We start from the raw sequence: 16631 nt of genomic DNA on the forward strand, positions 1-16631 counted from the left end.
ATTTATCAGATTATTAAAAGACAGTTTTTCCAACTTTTGGACAGTTACATAATAATGAAATGTTTGGCTGTAGTACGAATAATGTCAGAAATAGAATGATGAAAAAGCCAGTATTAATTTATTTGCTGAAAATGAACTTCGATCATAAAAAAATTGGTAGTAAAACTTTACGTCACTGTCAAAGAACAGTTTCCAACTTATAGCTTGTGACATAATTTATAACTTTTATTACAAAGAAATATCAGAGTAACTGCTAGCTAAATGACAGTCCTTACCAATGAGTAATTTCAAACAATCTTTCTGCTTGCTACAATTATGACAGTCAGTATTACGGTGAGTGATGTAACAAAAAGTTTCTGACCGCAGTCATTGTACAATATTACTTTAACTGATCTTTGAAAATAAATATAATATCTTGTATGTGTTTGCTATTTGATTATTTTCTGACTACAGTGATATGTGTGGTGTGAAGTACTTGTTCCTACATCATGACGCCAATAACTCTTTGTGTGTAAGATTGCTTATGAGTATAAAGTTCAATTCCAATTTAATTATTCTTGTTTCTGTGAGGAACTCTCCACCATTGATTATTTTCATTAATGACATACTTTGAAAATCTTTTTTCCAAATTATCCACTAACTACTGATAATTACAAATTAGTTTACGTAATACGGGTATATAAAGTTAATCGAACTTTGTTCCTGATCGTCATTGCTAAAGTAATGACCAATGGCAATTCGGTTATAACTTCATCTACTTCCCTCGGTTTTGCATTATTCTTCGGAGTGGACGTCTTTTCCCCACAGATTAGGGACTTCAGGTACATGGTCATATAGAACAACCTAATTAGCCGGGAGGGTAGGTGGGTTATAAGCTGACCAACATGTTTAATCTAGTTCATGTTTTCATAAATACGTACACCTATAAATCTGGAACATTCTACCCTGTTTACTAAGTCTTGCGTCTCTCTTCCTACGCCTTCAAATGGATGTGGTGTGGAGGATACATTTAGCCAGCAGACCGCTCTACCGACAATAATTGTGACAATTATTGTCACCTTTCCAGACTTTAGTGACGCTAGTTCTCACTCAAGCCGCTCTTCGGGTGGTTTCGGGAGGCTCAGTGACAATTCTAATCTTTCAAAAAGGAAAAAATCCCTTACAATACTGGGAATTCAACCGCACGCTCCTTACGGCAGTCAGATACGTTGACTACACTGACAAGGAAACATCACTAACTTAACTTGGTATTTTAAGGGCAACGAAGCACACTTGCAAGATATCAGCCCCAGGAATTGACCCGACGCAAACGTTCGGGCTGTAGTTCAGACAACACGCTGTTACGATCCTCAGCTTTTAACTTTCGCGCGCAGCAGTCGTTTGTCACTCGCTCTGACCTAGTATAACCACCTAATGCCGGAACACGAATTATGGCTTAAAGTTTCGCAAGGGGTCAATTTATGGGGCAGATATCCTGAAATTGCACTGTTTGCTTCTTAAAATATGAGGTCAAGTTGATGATGCTCCCTTATGACCCGTAGTGTTGCAAGCGAATTTGCAACTACCCAGAGGCACAGTTGCCCCAGATTTACTCTTCAAGGATTAACGTCCGCCTGTCTTTAGTTTCTCTGGTATATGAATGGGCTGCGAAGTCTTCGCCAAACCCTAAAACAGGCAACATTGCATTACAAGATAAGCTAAATGAAGTTTAAGCCGTGATTAGCCGTCGATGGATGAATGTGTCATTTCGAAATATGTCATGGCGCTATTTGCTTTTAATGGCTAACAGTGTTAACAATGGCTCATGGTTGTTTATGTAAGAGTTATCGGGATTTGGCTTCTCTTGACGACATCCACGTGCTACGTCACTGAACTTGAGTGTGAACCATGTTAAGACTTTATTGTATTCCGCCAATGACAGGCCGGCTACGTAATTTGTCAGCTCGTTTGATGTTTGTTTCTGAGATATTTGCGCGTAAATTTTGGTGTAATAAATGCACATATTAACAGAAACAAAACGTTTTGCCTATTCTCTCAGGGTAACCCGTGTCGCAACTAGATTCAAAACCTTCTCTACCTCATACATTATTGGAACATGGTAAATGTAAATGTCGTGTGGCTAGGGCCTCCCGTCGGGTAGACCATTCGCTGGGTGCAAGTCTTTCGATTTGACTCAACTTCGGCGACTTGCGCGTCGATGGGGATAAAATGATGATGATTAAGACAACACAACACCCAGTCCCTGAGCGGTGAATATCTCCGACTTAGCCTGGAATCGAACCTGGGCCTCTTTGCATGGCATTCCGTCGCGCTGACCTCTCAGCTATCGAGGCGGACGCGATGCGGTGAATCCGCGTTTCATGGTCTGCGCCGATGATTGACAAAAACTTTTCACGGTCAGTCTCGTAACGGTAAACAACTCTGAGCAGAACCCAGCGGGCACACACCCTCCAGTACTCCAAATGGTGCACGAGTGTGTCACTACCAACAGAGAAGTCCCGTTGACCAGCGAGGTATTTGGTTGTCTCCGTCGATCACCTCGAATGAAAGTGTCCGCACGTTCCAACTTTGCAGGAGTCACAGCTGTGTGAAATGGACAGGTTTGCGCGCCCAACGACTCACCATGCTTTCGGTCACTGTTAGGTCTCCACAGACATTCTGCAAACACCTATACAAAATTTGTCGCATTTATTATTGAATGTCCCTAGTATTATCCCTTGTTTCGCCTTCCTTTAAATTGCTACAGAACTATGTCAGTATGCAACTGAATGATAATAGTGTGTGGTCACCACAGGCTTTATAGTAAAGAGACATCAATATTTATCGTCCATGTCGCAGTTACACGGCATGCACTAATAAACTTATTTATATATGGGCTCTGCTGCAATACTGCTCGGAAATGCCAAATAGGGCACAACTGACGTATGTCCTACCAATACACTATGTCCCCATCATCTGTTTTTATAAACTCCCAGGTAGCGAAAACTCACTTAGACATCTCGTGTAGTAAAGTAATTATAAGAATAAGTACTCCGTATGTCATCTTCAACTTTTTGTAGTCCTGCCTTCCTCATTTGCACGTAATATTACGGTATATTGATAATTTCTTTACTTATGCCACTGCCACTGCCACTGATGATGCCTTGCAGAAAATAAAGGCGAAACGCGTATGGCACTAAAATTGTGTTTTATTCAGTTGCTGTCAGACGGTCCATAAGTAAAAAAATTATCAATATACCGTAACTCTGTATGTGTATTAGTAGAAGTATATCTAACAAGAAGATGCTTATCGACTTTCAAGTTGTGTCTCACGGACAGCTGTTAATTTCGTAGGATAAAGGCATTTGTTGATGGAATGGATACTGTTCATATAATCATGCCGGAAAAGGAGGGCTCATTGGTAACGTTCAGAATGTATGACGGAAATGAGCTGTGTTTACATTCTAGTGCACTCACCGTCAGTACTGAGTCTTCGTTCAACACTTTTGGATAAACGCCACCATCGCTCCTCGTAAGATTGTAGCGAACGTTTTTCCACATCCTTGTCTTCTTACTTAGCTTCGTCAGTAATTGCACGTTATTACACAAGAAAGCGTAAAATAGAGCTGTTCTAAGCTTACGTCTCAGTTATTTCTTATTTTCTTTTTCTTTACGTAATAGAAAGACGTTCTGACAAGAAGAACTATTGCTGTCCTGAGACACGGATTATAGACACTGATGAGCCAAAACATTATGACCGCCCGCTTATTGACGTGATACTCCACTTTTTGAACGAAATAAAGCGTCAGTTCTGCAAGACACGGATAAAACAAGTCCTTGGTAAGTTTTAGGAAGTATATGGCACGAGATGTTTAAGCAGAGTTTACACTGTTCCTGTGATTCTGGTGTATGTAGGGGCAGAGCTGGCCCCGATAGCATCCCATGTATCTGTTCCACTGTATTCAGATTATGCGGGTTTGTAGGCCAAGATATCAACGTGAGTTCACAAGCGTGCTCCTCAAGCCACTGTAGCACAATTCTGATAATGTGAAGTGACCACTTATTCTGCAGGAAGATATCATCGGCGTTGGGAATCAAAGGTGAAGGGATGCAGGCGTTCCGCAATAATGTTCACGTAGTTGCTTCGATTACTACCACGGGACCCATGGAAGTCCAGGCAAATGTTTCCGTAGCGTAATACTGTCCCACTGGGCTTTGTCCGTAGTGCCGTGAATGTTTCCGGCAGCCTTTCGGCTGCGTGATCGCATATCCGGACACGACCATAGACCTGGTGTAACGAGAAACGTGATTCATCCGACCAAGTGGCAAGTTTTCATTGATACGCAGTCCAGTCTCAAATGGTTCAAATGGCTCTGAGCACTAACGGATTTAACATCTGAGGTCACCAGTCCCCTAGAACTTAGAATTACTTAAACCTAACTAACCTAAGGACACCACACACATCCATGCCCGAGGCAGGATTCGAACCTGCGACCGTAGCAGCAGCACGGTTCCGGACTGACGCGCCTAGAATCGCACGGCCACCGCGGCCGGCGATCCAGTCTCACTGGACCTTTCCCCACTTTATTCCTAACTGCTGATGTCGTTGAATCAGCATGGGAACACGCTGAACTGTCTACTGCCGAATGCCACATTCAACAATGTGCGCTGAACAATGTACTCCGATACAACTGTGCCAGCGCCTACACTGTACTCTGTCGTCAGATATGCCACGTAGGCAGGGGCCTATCCTGCTTTACAGCCCGGCCTCCGACCACGTTGTGTGATGAGGCTCGAGCGTCCAGCACCTTGTCGCCTGCTGGTGGTTTCACCGTCTTTCGACCACTTCCCATTGATGTTCGTGACAGTAGAGTGTGAACAGAAGACGAACTTCATCGAGATGCTCGTTTCCAGGCACCGGGCTGCCACAATCTGCCCTTTGTCAAAGTCGCTAGTACAAGGGTGAGTCAAATGAAAACCTTAAATATTTTTTTAAATATTATTTATTGTGCAGAAATGGTACAAAGCTGTATCACTTTTCAACATAGTCTCCCCCACGCTCAATGCAAGTTCTCCAGCGCTTACCAAGTCCATAAATTCCTTTAGAAAAAAATTCTTTTGGTAGTCTGCACAACGACTCATGCACCGCGTGGCGTACCTCTTCATCAGAACGGAACTTCTTTCCTCCCATTGCGTCTTTGAGTGGTCCAAACATATGGAAATCACTTGGGGCAAGGTGTGATGAGTTTGGTGGATGAGGAAGACACTCAAAATGCTGGTCTGTGATTGTTGCAACTGTTGTACAGGCAGTGTGGGGCCTTACATTGTCATGTTGCAAAAGGACACCTGCTGACAGCAATCCAAGTCGCTTTGATTTCAGTCCGCAGATGATTTTTTAGGAGATCTGTGTATGATGCATCTACATCTACATCTACATTTATACTCCGCAAGCCACCCAACGGTGTGTGGCGGAGGGCACTTTACGTGCCACTGTCATTACCTCCCTTTCCTGTTCCAGTCGCGTATGGTTCGCGGGAAGAACGACTGTCTGAAAGCCTCCGTGCGCGCCCTAATCTCTCTAATTTTACATTCGTGATCTCCTCGGGAGGTATAAGTAGGGGGAAGCAATATATTCGATACCTCATCCAGAAACGCACCCTCTCGAAACCTGGCGAACAAGCTACATCGCGATGCAGAGCGCCTCTCTTGCAGAGTCTGCCACTTGAGTTTATTAAACATCTCCGTAACGCTATCACGGTTACCAAATAACCCGGTGACAAAACGCGCCGCTCTTCTTTGGATCTTCTCTATCTCCTCCGTCAACCCGACCTGGTACGGATCCCACACTGATGAGCAATACTCAAGTATAGGTCGAACGAGTGTTTTGTAAGCCACCTCCTTTGTTGATGGACTACATTTTCTAAGCACTCTCCCAATGAATCTCAACCTGGTACCCGCCTTACCAACAATTAATTTTATATGATCATTCCACTTCAAATCGTTCCGTACGCACACTCCCAGATATTTTACAGAAGTAACTGCTACCAGTGTTTGTCCCGCTATCATATAATCATACAATAAAGGATCCTTCTTTCTATGTATTCGCAATACATTACATTTGTCTATGTTAAGGGTCAGTTGCCACTCCCTGCACCAAGTGCCTATCCGCTGCAGATCTTCTTGTATTTCGCTACAGTTTTCTAATGCTGCAACTTCTCTGTATACTACAGCATCATCCGCGAAAAGCCGCATGGAACTTCCGACACTATCTACTAGGTCATTTATATATATTGTGAAAAGCAATGGTCCCATAACACTCCCCTGTGGCACGCCAGAGGTTACTTTAACGTCTGTAGACGTCTCTCCATTGATAACAACATGCTGTGTTCTGTTTGCTAAAAACTCTTCAATCCAGCCACACAGCTGGTCTGATATTCCGTAGGCTCTTACTTTGTTTATCAGGCGACAGTGCGGAACTGTATCGAACGCCTTCCGGAAGTCAAGAAAAATAGCATCTACCTGGGAGCCTGTATCTAATATTTTCTGGGTCTCATGAACAAATAAGGCGAGTTGGGTCTCACACGATCGCTGTTTCCGGAATCCATGTTGATTCCTACATAGTAGATTCTGGGTTTCCAGAAATGACATGATACGCGAGCAAAAAACATGTTCTAAAATTCTACAAGATATCGACGTAAGAGATATAGGTCTATAGTTTTGCGCATCTGCTCGACGACCCTTCTTGAAGACTGGGACTATCTGTGCTCTTTTCCAATCATTTGGAACCCTCCGTTCCTCTAGAGACTTGCGGTACACGGCTGTTAGAAGGGGGGCAAGTTCTTTCGCGTACTCTGTGTAGAATCGAATTGGTATCCCGTCAGGTCCAGTGGACTTTCCTCTATTGAGTGATTCCAGTTGCTTTTCTATTCCTTGGACACTTATTTCGATGTCAGCCATTTTTTCGTTTGTGCGAGGATTTAGAGAAGGAACTGCAGTGCGGTCTTCCTCTGTGAAACAGCTTTGGAAAAAGGTGTTTAGTATTTCAGCTTTACGCGTGTCATCCTCTGTTTCAATGCCATCATCATCCCGTAGTGTCTGGATATGCTGTTTCGAGCCACTTACTGATTTAACGTAAGACCAGAACTTCCTAGGATTTTCTGTCAAGTCGGTACATAGAATTTTACTTTCGAATTCACTGAACGCTTCACGCATAGCCCTCCTTACGCTAACTTTGACATCGTTTAGCTTCTGTTTGTCTGAGAGGTTTTGGCTGCGTTTAAACTTGGAGTGGAGCTCTCTTTGCTTTCGCAGTAGTTTCCTAACTTTGTTGTTGTACCACGGTGGGTTTTTCCCGTCTCTCACAGTTTTACTCGGCACGTACCTGTCTAAAACGCATTTTACGATTGCCTTGAACTTTTTCCATAAACACTCAACATTGTCAGTGTCGGAACAGAAATTTTCGTTTTGATCTGTTAGGTAGTCTGAAATCTGCCTTCTATTACTCTTGCTAAACAGGTAAACCTTCCTCCCTTTTTTTATATTCCTATTAACTTCCATATTCAGGGATGCTGCAACGGCCTTATGATCACTGATTCCCTGTTCTGTACATACAGAGTCGAAAAGTTCGGGTCTGTTTGTTATCAGTAGGTCCAAGATGTTATCTCCACGAGTCGGTTCTCTGTTTAATTGCTCGAGGTAATTTTCGGATAGTGCACTCAGTATAATGTCACTCGATGCTCTGTCCCTACCACCCGACCTAAACATCTGAGTGTCCCAGTCTATATCTGGTAAATTGAAATCTCCACCTGAGACTATAACATGCTGAGAAAATTTATGTGAAATGTATTCCAAATTTTCTCTCAGTTGTTCTGCCACTAATGCTGCTGAGTCGGGAGGTCGGTAAAAGGAGCCAATTATTAACCTAGTTCGGTTGTTTAGTGTAACCTCCACCCATAATAATTCACAGGAACTATCCACTTCTACTTCACTACAGGATAAACTACTACTAACAGCGACGAACACTCCACCACCGGTTGCATGCAATCTATCCTTTCTAAACACCGTCTGTACCTTTGTAAAAATTTCGGCAGAATTTATCTCTGGCTTAAGCCAGCTTTCTGTACCTATAACGATTTCAGCTTCGGTGCTTTCTATCAGCGCTTGAAGTTCCGGTACTTTGCCAACGCAGCTTCGACAGTTGACAATTACAATACCGATTGCTGCTTGGTCCCCGCATGTCCTGACTTTGCCCCGCACCCGTTGAGGCTGTTGCCCTTTCTGTACTTGCCCAAGGCCATCTAACCTAAAAAACCGCCCAGCCCACGCCACACAACCCCTGCTACCCGTGTAGCCGCTTGTTGCGTGTAGTGGACTCCTGACCTATCCAGCGGAACCCGAAACCCCACCACCCTATGGCGCAAGTCGAGGAATCTGCAGCACTGGTGACAGTGGTCGCTCTAGGCATGTTATGCTCCAAAATGACGCCTTTTTCGTCCCTAAAGAGAGTCAGCGTAACCTTCCCTGCTGATGGTTCTGTTCGAAACTTCTTTGGTGTTGGTGACGAGGAATGGATCCATTGCTTGTTCGCTCTCTTCGTTTCCAGTTGGTGGAAATAAACCCACGTTTCGTCCCCAGTAACGAGTCTTGCAAGGAAGCCATTACCTTCTCGTTCAAAGCGCCAAAGAAGTTCTTCACAAGCATCAACACGTCATTCTCTCATTTCAGGAGTCAGCTGCCGTGGCACCCATCTTGCAGACGCTTTGTGAACTGGAACACATCATGCACAATGTGGTGTGCTGACTCATGACTAATCTGTAAACGATCTGCAATGTCATTCAGTGTCACTCGGCCGTTTTCCTTCACTATGGCTTCAACTGCTGCAATGTTCTGTGGAGTCACAACTCGTTGTGCCTGACCTGGACGAGGAGCATCTTCCACTGAAGTCACACCATTTGCGATCGTCCTACTCCATTCGTAGACTTGCTGCTGTGACAAACATGCATCACCGTACTGAACCTTCATTCGTCGATGAATATCAATAGGTTTCACGCCTTCACTACGCAAAAACAGAATAACAGGACGCTTTTCTTCCCTGGTGCAAGTCGCAAGTGGGGCGGCCATCTTTATACTGATACTGCGACGGTATGTGTGCATCTGCACTATGCTGCCACCTACAGGCCATTCTGCAAGCTGTTGTAGCACGCTTACCAACTTACAGGATAACGGCACGTAATTTCGATTTGTTATTACAAATTTAAGGTTTTCATTTGACTCACCCTCGTATCACCAGATTTCGCCATTTCCGGCCCGTATCGTCGATGCTCCACTTATATACGTAACAGGTTGGTGTATAATTTCGTAGCGCTTTTGTTTTGCATGTTGGTATTCCGGTTGCTATGGGTTTATTTATCGACTGTCATTTTGTACACTCCTGGAAATGGAAAAAAGAACACATTGACACCGGTGTGTCAGACCCACCATACTTGCTCCGGACACTGCGAGAGGGCTGTACAAGCAATGATCACACGCACGGCACAGCGGACACACCAGGAACCGCGGTGTTGGCCGTCGAATGGCGCTAGCTGCGCAGCATTTGTGCACCGCCGCCGTCAGTGTCAGCCAGTTTGCCGTGGCATACGGAGCTCCATCGCAGTCTTTAACACTGCTAGCATGCCGCGACAGCGTGGACGTGAACCGTATGTGCAGTTGACGGACTTTGAGCGAGGGCGTATAGTGGGCATGCGGGAGGCCGGGTGGACGTACCGCCGAATTGCTCAACACGTGGGGCGTGAGGTCTCCACAGTACATAGATGTTGTCGCCAGTGGTCGGCGGAAGGTGCACGTGCCCGTCGACCTGGGACCGGACCGCAGCGACGCACGGATGCACGCCAAGACCGTAGGATCCTATGCAGTGCCGTAGGGGACCGCACCGCCACTTCCCAGCAAATTAGGGACACTGTTGCTCCTGGGGTATCGGCGAGGACCATTCGCAACCGTCTCCATGAAGCTGGGCTACGGTCCCGCACACCGTTAGGCCGTCTTCCGCTCACGCCCCAACATCGTGCAGCCCGCCTCCAGTGGTGTCGCGACAGGCGTGAATGGAGGGACGAATGGAGACGTGTCGTCTTCAGCGATGAGAGTCGCTTCTGCCTTGGTGCCAATGATGGTCGTATGCGTGTTTGGCGCCGTGCAGGTGAGCGCCACAATCAGGACTGCATACGACCGAGGCACACAGGGCCAACACCCGGCATCATGATGTGGGGAGCGATCTCCTACACTGGCCGTACACCACTGGTGATCGTCGAAGGGACACTGAATAGTGCACGGTACATCCAAACCGTCATCGAACCCATCGTTCTACCATTCCTAGACCAGCAAGGAAACTTGCTGTTCCAACAGGACAATGCACGTCTGCATGTATCCCGTGCCACCCAACGTGCTCTAGAAGGTGTAAGTCAACTACCCTGGCCAGCAAGATCTCCGGATCTGTCCCCCATTGAGCATGTTTGGGACTGGATGAAGCGTCGTCTCACGCGGTCTGCACGTCCAGCACGAACGCTGGTCCAACTGAGGCGCCAGGTGGAAATGGCATGGCAAGCCGTTCCACAGGACTACATCCAGCATCTCTACGATCGTCTCCATGGGAGAATAGCAGCCTGCATAGCTGCGAAAGGTGGAAATACACTGTACTAGTGCCGACATTGTGCATGCTCTGTTGCCTGTGTCTATGTGCCTGTGGTTCTGTCAGTGTGATCATGTGATGTATCTGACCCCAGGAATGTGTCAATAAAGTTTCCCTTTCCTGGGACAATGAATTCACGGTGTTCTTATTTCAATTTCCAGGAGTGTATTTGTAGTTTACTGTTGCTATATGAGTTTACATATTGTCATTAGTGAATGGAACCGTGGAAGCTAGAAAATGGAGTGCCAAGTCGAGAAATCGGAACATTTCCGACGCATTCTTCTGTTTGAATTCAACATAGGTGACACCAGCAGAGGCAGCCAGAAACATTTGCGCCGTGTTCGGGGATGATAGCCTACCAATGGACAGAGCACGGCAAGAAAATTGTTTTCTCGTTTTAAAGAGGTTCGTTTTGACTTTAATCACTCTCCACGTCAGTGTTCTCGAGAACTGGCAGGTGTGATGAACTGTGATCGTTCCAACATCGCGCGACATTTGCATGCAATGAGGGAGGTTCAAAAACCAGGTTATTGTTATAGGGCGGTTTTCGCCAGCCAATAGTGAGAAAGACTGCGAGCTTCGTCCAGTAACGTTTACTTGTAAATTTTTACAATTTTCAACCAACACTGCTCTGAGAGGGGGAGGGGGTATCAGGAAATCTCTCCCACTATATGGCATAATATTGAAAAGGACATATCAAAACCCTCACACATAGGCAGTGTCGAGAAACTGCGTATTCTACACAAAAATACAGGAAGAACTAACCAGAATTCTGGATTCTGTCTACTCAGAACTTTATATCGAGACGTCGTAACAAATTTCACACGGTCGTCTGGGAAGCGAGATATTGCAAGAGAAAAAAGACTTCTGTGAAAAATACTTCACAGTACTAAAAAGAAGAAGTGACCAGAAAGTAATAAAAGCAACAGTTACTGGAGGAACCGAACCTCGATAGTAACCATTGCATGCACCGTCAGTAATAGACTATTTAATCAAGTTAAATTAGCAGAGAGAATTCTCAAATATATCATGGGACAGTTTCAGAGAAAACGGCCGCGTAACAGTTGGGTACCACGACAGCTGAGGGACTAACACAAACATGAACTTTTTAAAATGTCGAAACCACGTTTAAGGTGTTTAGAAGTGGAAGTAGAAGACCACCGTACGCTCATATCCCAGTCCCAAGTGAGTTACACCTTCCTGGTCCGATGAAAGAGCACCTGTAATAAAAGTTGCATCCAGGATGGAATTAGAAAGCTTTCCAAGAGATGAACTAGGTAAGTAGAGGCTGGAGAGATATTATATAGAGAAATTGTGTTACTTGCTATGTTATTTTCCCAGTACAAAGTTTATTTTTTAAAAGAATCCCTTTATATTTTTATTTGCCTTCGTACTTCTACATTTAGAGCTGCCGTATATATACTATGGGAACCACAGCAAATTTACTTTCCACACATCAAATTTTCGTTTAAATTCTTGCATGCTGTGTGACTGGAGAGTGTAGTATTAACCAAATAAATTGTACTTAACACTGATCAGATCATAGGCTCTCGAAACTACTCTCAGTATGCCTGTTGGTCAGATTTGAGTAAGAATGCGAGATTTTGACGATTTCTTATAACACTTTCAGTGGTAACTGCTGTTGGTGACTGCTGTTGTGATGGCCTTTTATAACCATTAGATGAATAATATTTACGTAATCCCAGTATGAAAAATAATTTGCTATGATGGTGTTCCAAAAATAATATATGTCTCTTAAGCGTCACAATATCGCGTACCAATTTCCCTACTCAGCTCCTGATGTAGCCTTTATCATGGTTGAAGCTGCTATTTCTGTGTTGAACAGTATCCGAAAAGCTGATAAGTAAAATAAGATTTATGCTTGCGCAAACCCAGCTTTTGTGCTTCTTTGTGACACAATGCTGAGCAATCGCAGAAATCTCCGCATATCAGTAACATTTTGATTTTTAATTTTGTGTGTTCTGCGAATACAGGCTAGAGGTACTAAATAGTTAGTGGTAGTAAGCGGTGTGTCTTAGCTGAGTGGAGGACCCGCTACCAATCCCCGTCTCTTTGATGGGGGCCTTGGACAGGATGCACTCACTCAGTGAGGCCAGCTAATGATCTACTTGACCGAGTTGTAGAGGCTCCAGACCACGAAACAACGAAAACAGTCAGCAGTCGGCAAAGCAGTGTGCTGATCCGACGCCCTGCCGCACCGCATCCAAGGACATTATATGCGAGGGATGACACGGCTGTCGGTCGGTATCAATGGGCCTGCCAGGGCCGCAGACAGAGTTACGTTACTAGCTAGTGTACGTATTCAGATATTTCTCCGTATTGTTATTCCGTTTCATTAACTGGTTAGTAATTTTCGCCAAGATGGTGTTAACAGTTAAAAGTGAGCCATTGTAGGAGTTGGACAGTGCTGCTCGCTTGGGTACACAAGAGAGGCGATTTCAGCCAGTAGTAGACGTCAGCAACCCAATATGCCTGAGCAGCTTCTCCAACGCTGTGAAACTAAACATACTTACGTTAACTGTAAAAAGTGGTACCTTTCTTGACAGTCGACCGTTTTCTTTTAGTGAAGTGGTTATGAATGGAACCAAATACTAGCAGTCGGTGTCAGTTTGGTAGCACGTGAAGATTCGACCAGTTACTCCGTTTTCGAGGTACTCGTTCAAAGTCTCTGGGTAATAATAATCTGCCCTTTGCCAAAGTCTTTTATATCAGTAGATGTTCCCATCTCGTCGCTAGAATGATTCCCCATCCGTCTTTGATCCACTTATATGAATTCCTTATCGTACCACATTCCCGCAACACCAACAGGCGACATCCAACGTCGCGATAGGCAGTTATCATAATGTTTTCACTTATCGCTTCAGCCCTCAGGTTGCATGGACCAGCAGCTCAGGAGCCGCGTTACCGTACCTGATCTGAGTGCCTAAGGCCTCGGAGGTTCAGGCAATGTCGAGTGAAACAGGTTAAAATCCTGTTACTCTATAGTCATAATAATTAGATAAATCGGAACTACGATTAAAAAACTCTATTAAGGCGGCATCCGAACCACAGACGCCTCCATGCCGCCTCTAAGGCAGTTTTCAAAGCCCTGCTGCCGTGAACGACCACGAGACATAATATCTCCTTGGATAACACAGGAGATATTCAATTTAGTGAGGCAAGACAGAAAAAATAAATATGTAATAGTTGCAGCACGCAAAACCGAATACAGAAGCCTATAAAAGAGACTGACAGAAAGTGCAAAATGGCTAAGCGGAATGGCTAAGGGAAAAACGCAAGGCTGTAGAAGCGTAAACAACTACGGAAAAAAATAGACGTCTCCTATGGGATAACTAAAGAGACTTTTGAAAGAAAAAAAAGAGAACCAGGTGTGTTATTATTAGAAGGTACGATGACAAGTCAGTACAAAGCAACGGAGACAAACTTAAAGGTAGAAGGAATATATGAAGGGTCTACAAAAGGAAAATCAACGTGAGAGTGAAGTTACAGAAGGAGAACAGAACACAGGTGACGATGGGTGGGAGATGTGAATCAGCGAGTGGAATTTGACAGAGCTCTGAAAGACCTAATTGGAATCAAGGCCCCTGGAATAAACGACATTCTCTCGGAATTATCGAGAACCTTGAGAGAACCAGCCGTGAAAAAACTGGTTTGCAAGACATGTGAGAGAGGCGAAAAACCTTGAGACGTAAAGAAGAAAGTAATACTTTCAAGGCAGTTGCTGACAAGCCTGAATATTATCGAACTGTATTTAGTATGTCAAGGTTGTAAAACATTGACACAAATTATTTACAAAACAATGAAAACTTCGCATTAACCTACCTTGAGAAACATCAGTTAGGCTTCCAGAAAAGCATAGGAAGAAGCGTGGCACTTCTGTCACTTCGAGTTATGTTTGGCAACAGACAAATCAGAGTTTATCGCCTTTGTACCTATAGAGGAATCCTTTGATTGTGGTGATGAGATTACACTCTTTGAAATTCTGAAAACAGCAGGGATAAAATACAGGGAGTGAAAGGTTACCTACAACCTTGCAAGGATCCAGACTTCAGTTACAACACTGGAAGGAATCGGAAGGAAACCAGTAGTTGATAGGGGAAGGAGACACAGTAATAGAGGCAAGTCGGACTAAAAACTGTACAGCGAGAACAAGACTTGACTAAAGTAAACTATTCAAATGGATGCAGATTGCGGTAGTTATGAACAAATGTTGAAACTTGCACAGTGTCGGGAAGGGTGGAGAGTTGCATTAAACAAGTTTTCGGACTGAAGATCACAATATCAACTCGATTTATTGCATGTGATTTTTCTTTATTGACCTAGCGCTGTCTGCCAGTCTCTTAATCAGTTATAATATTTGTTTCTGCTGCTATTTCGTGGTTAATTTTTCATGGGTACTGCACATATTTCTTAGGGAAGAAAGATATGCGTTTTTCTCACTGGAAAGGTGTACTCCCGATAAGGTCTCAGGCTTTCGTTTGTCGCAAGAAGACACAGAATGGATCTTGTTAGGAGAGGCTAGCCTCCACAAGGACAATTTTCGCGGAAGTTGGGCTGCGGTCCACTACGAGTTATTGTGGGAAGAGGCGGCACCGACCCTTGCTGAGCCCAGACCATCCATACTGCCACTGTAGTCCCCAAAAGAAAATTTGAGAGCAAGACATTTCTGCTTTTGCTGCAAGAATATTAGAGGACGAGATGCAACGGCGCCGCCTGTCCAGCGTGAGAAATTTAGTTTGCTCCAAAAACTTCAGTGTATGCAATCGAATGTGTCGCCACTGTTCCTCTACTCGGCGCAAAGAAGCTGACAAATCAAGGAGAGGCTGCTCCAGGCTACAATCTCATGTTTATTAAAGTGCATTTTGTACGTCATGAGAGGGAAGTTTCTGCTTCAATCCCCTGTTGCTTTTTTTCTCCCTTTTTTGTGAAATAAGTGCTATTCTCATTCTTCACATTGGCAATAGCATTGAGTCCTCCCCTCCGCGTAGAGTTCTTTAGTTGGAAGCTGATGAGAGAGAACTAAGATTAGTGGCTACTCAGCTTCCCGCTGCTTTCTGGTGCTAAGAAGTGAAACTTTACTGATTTTGGAGAAATGTAAATGTGCCAATCTGAATCAGCGCTATGCACATTCTGAGCTGCTCGCTACTTACCTGTTCTGGTGCACATCCATGAGTTACCGATTGGACTTTTCATTTGTGATTTTGTCTCATTAACTTAGAATTCACGAGCTGCCCAAATAAGAATATCTTGTTGAGTTTCCACCATGCAGTCTTCCACACAGTTTGGTGCTTCCCCATGTTGTTAGCGTCATTTTTTGTAATTTCAATAGAGATTGTATAGAATGTTGCTCTCTGTCAAGGACTGTGAATTGTGCTCATCAATCAGGGCAAATAAAAGTGTGTTATAAACAGATTTGATTTAACTTTGAAGATCCTTTACTTTTCCTACTACTTTTCCGTGGTTAGGCGGCCCATTAATTACAAATACAGAGGGGTCCAAAAAATGTATCCACTGTTTAAAAGTCCATAACTGGCAAACTAATTGACGGAATTGTCTCATCTTTGGTATTTTATAGTTTGTAGTTCCGGCAATCGCCACACAAGCGTTGTATTGCGTTGTTTTGTTTTGTCAGATGACAGTCGCCAGATAGTCAGTATTTTGTTCCTAGTTGCACCTAGTTACTCGAGTAAACATGGATGGCGCAAGGCTTACATTCGATGAAAGGAAGTCAGTTTTGAAGTGGTATTTTAAGTACGAAAACTAGATGGTGCCCCAGCCCACTACCGAAATCGTGCTAGGGCGTATCTCGACGAAAATCTACCAGAAAGATGGATAGTCCGTAGACGTGCTGGTGTGTATCCTCCACGTTCCCAAACCTAACTCCTCTGGACTTTTACCCGTGGGGAACACTAAACGACGTTGTTTATCGACAAAAGCCACGCACATTGGA

Source organism: Schistocerca serialis, chromosome 1, assembly GCF_023864345.2.
Source record: "Schistocerca serialis cubense isolate TAMUIC-IGC-003099 chromosome 1, iqSchSeri2.2, whole genome shotgun sequence".
Classification (NCBI taxonomy): domain Eukaryota; kingdom Metazoa; phylum Arthropoda; class Insecta; order Orthoptera; family Acrididae; genus Schistocerca; species Schistocerca serialis.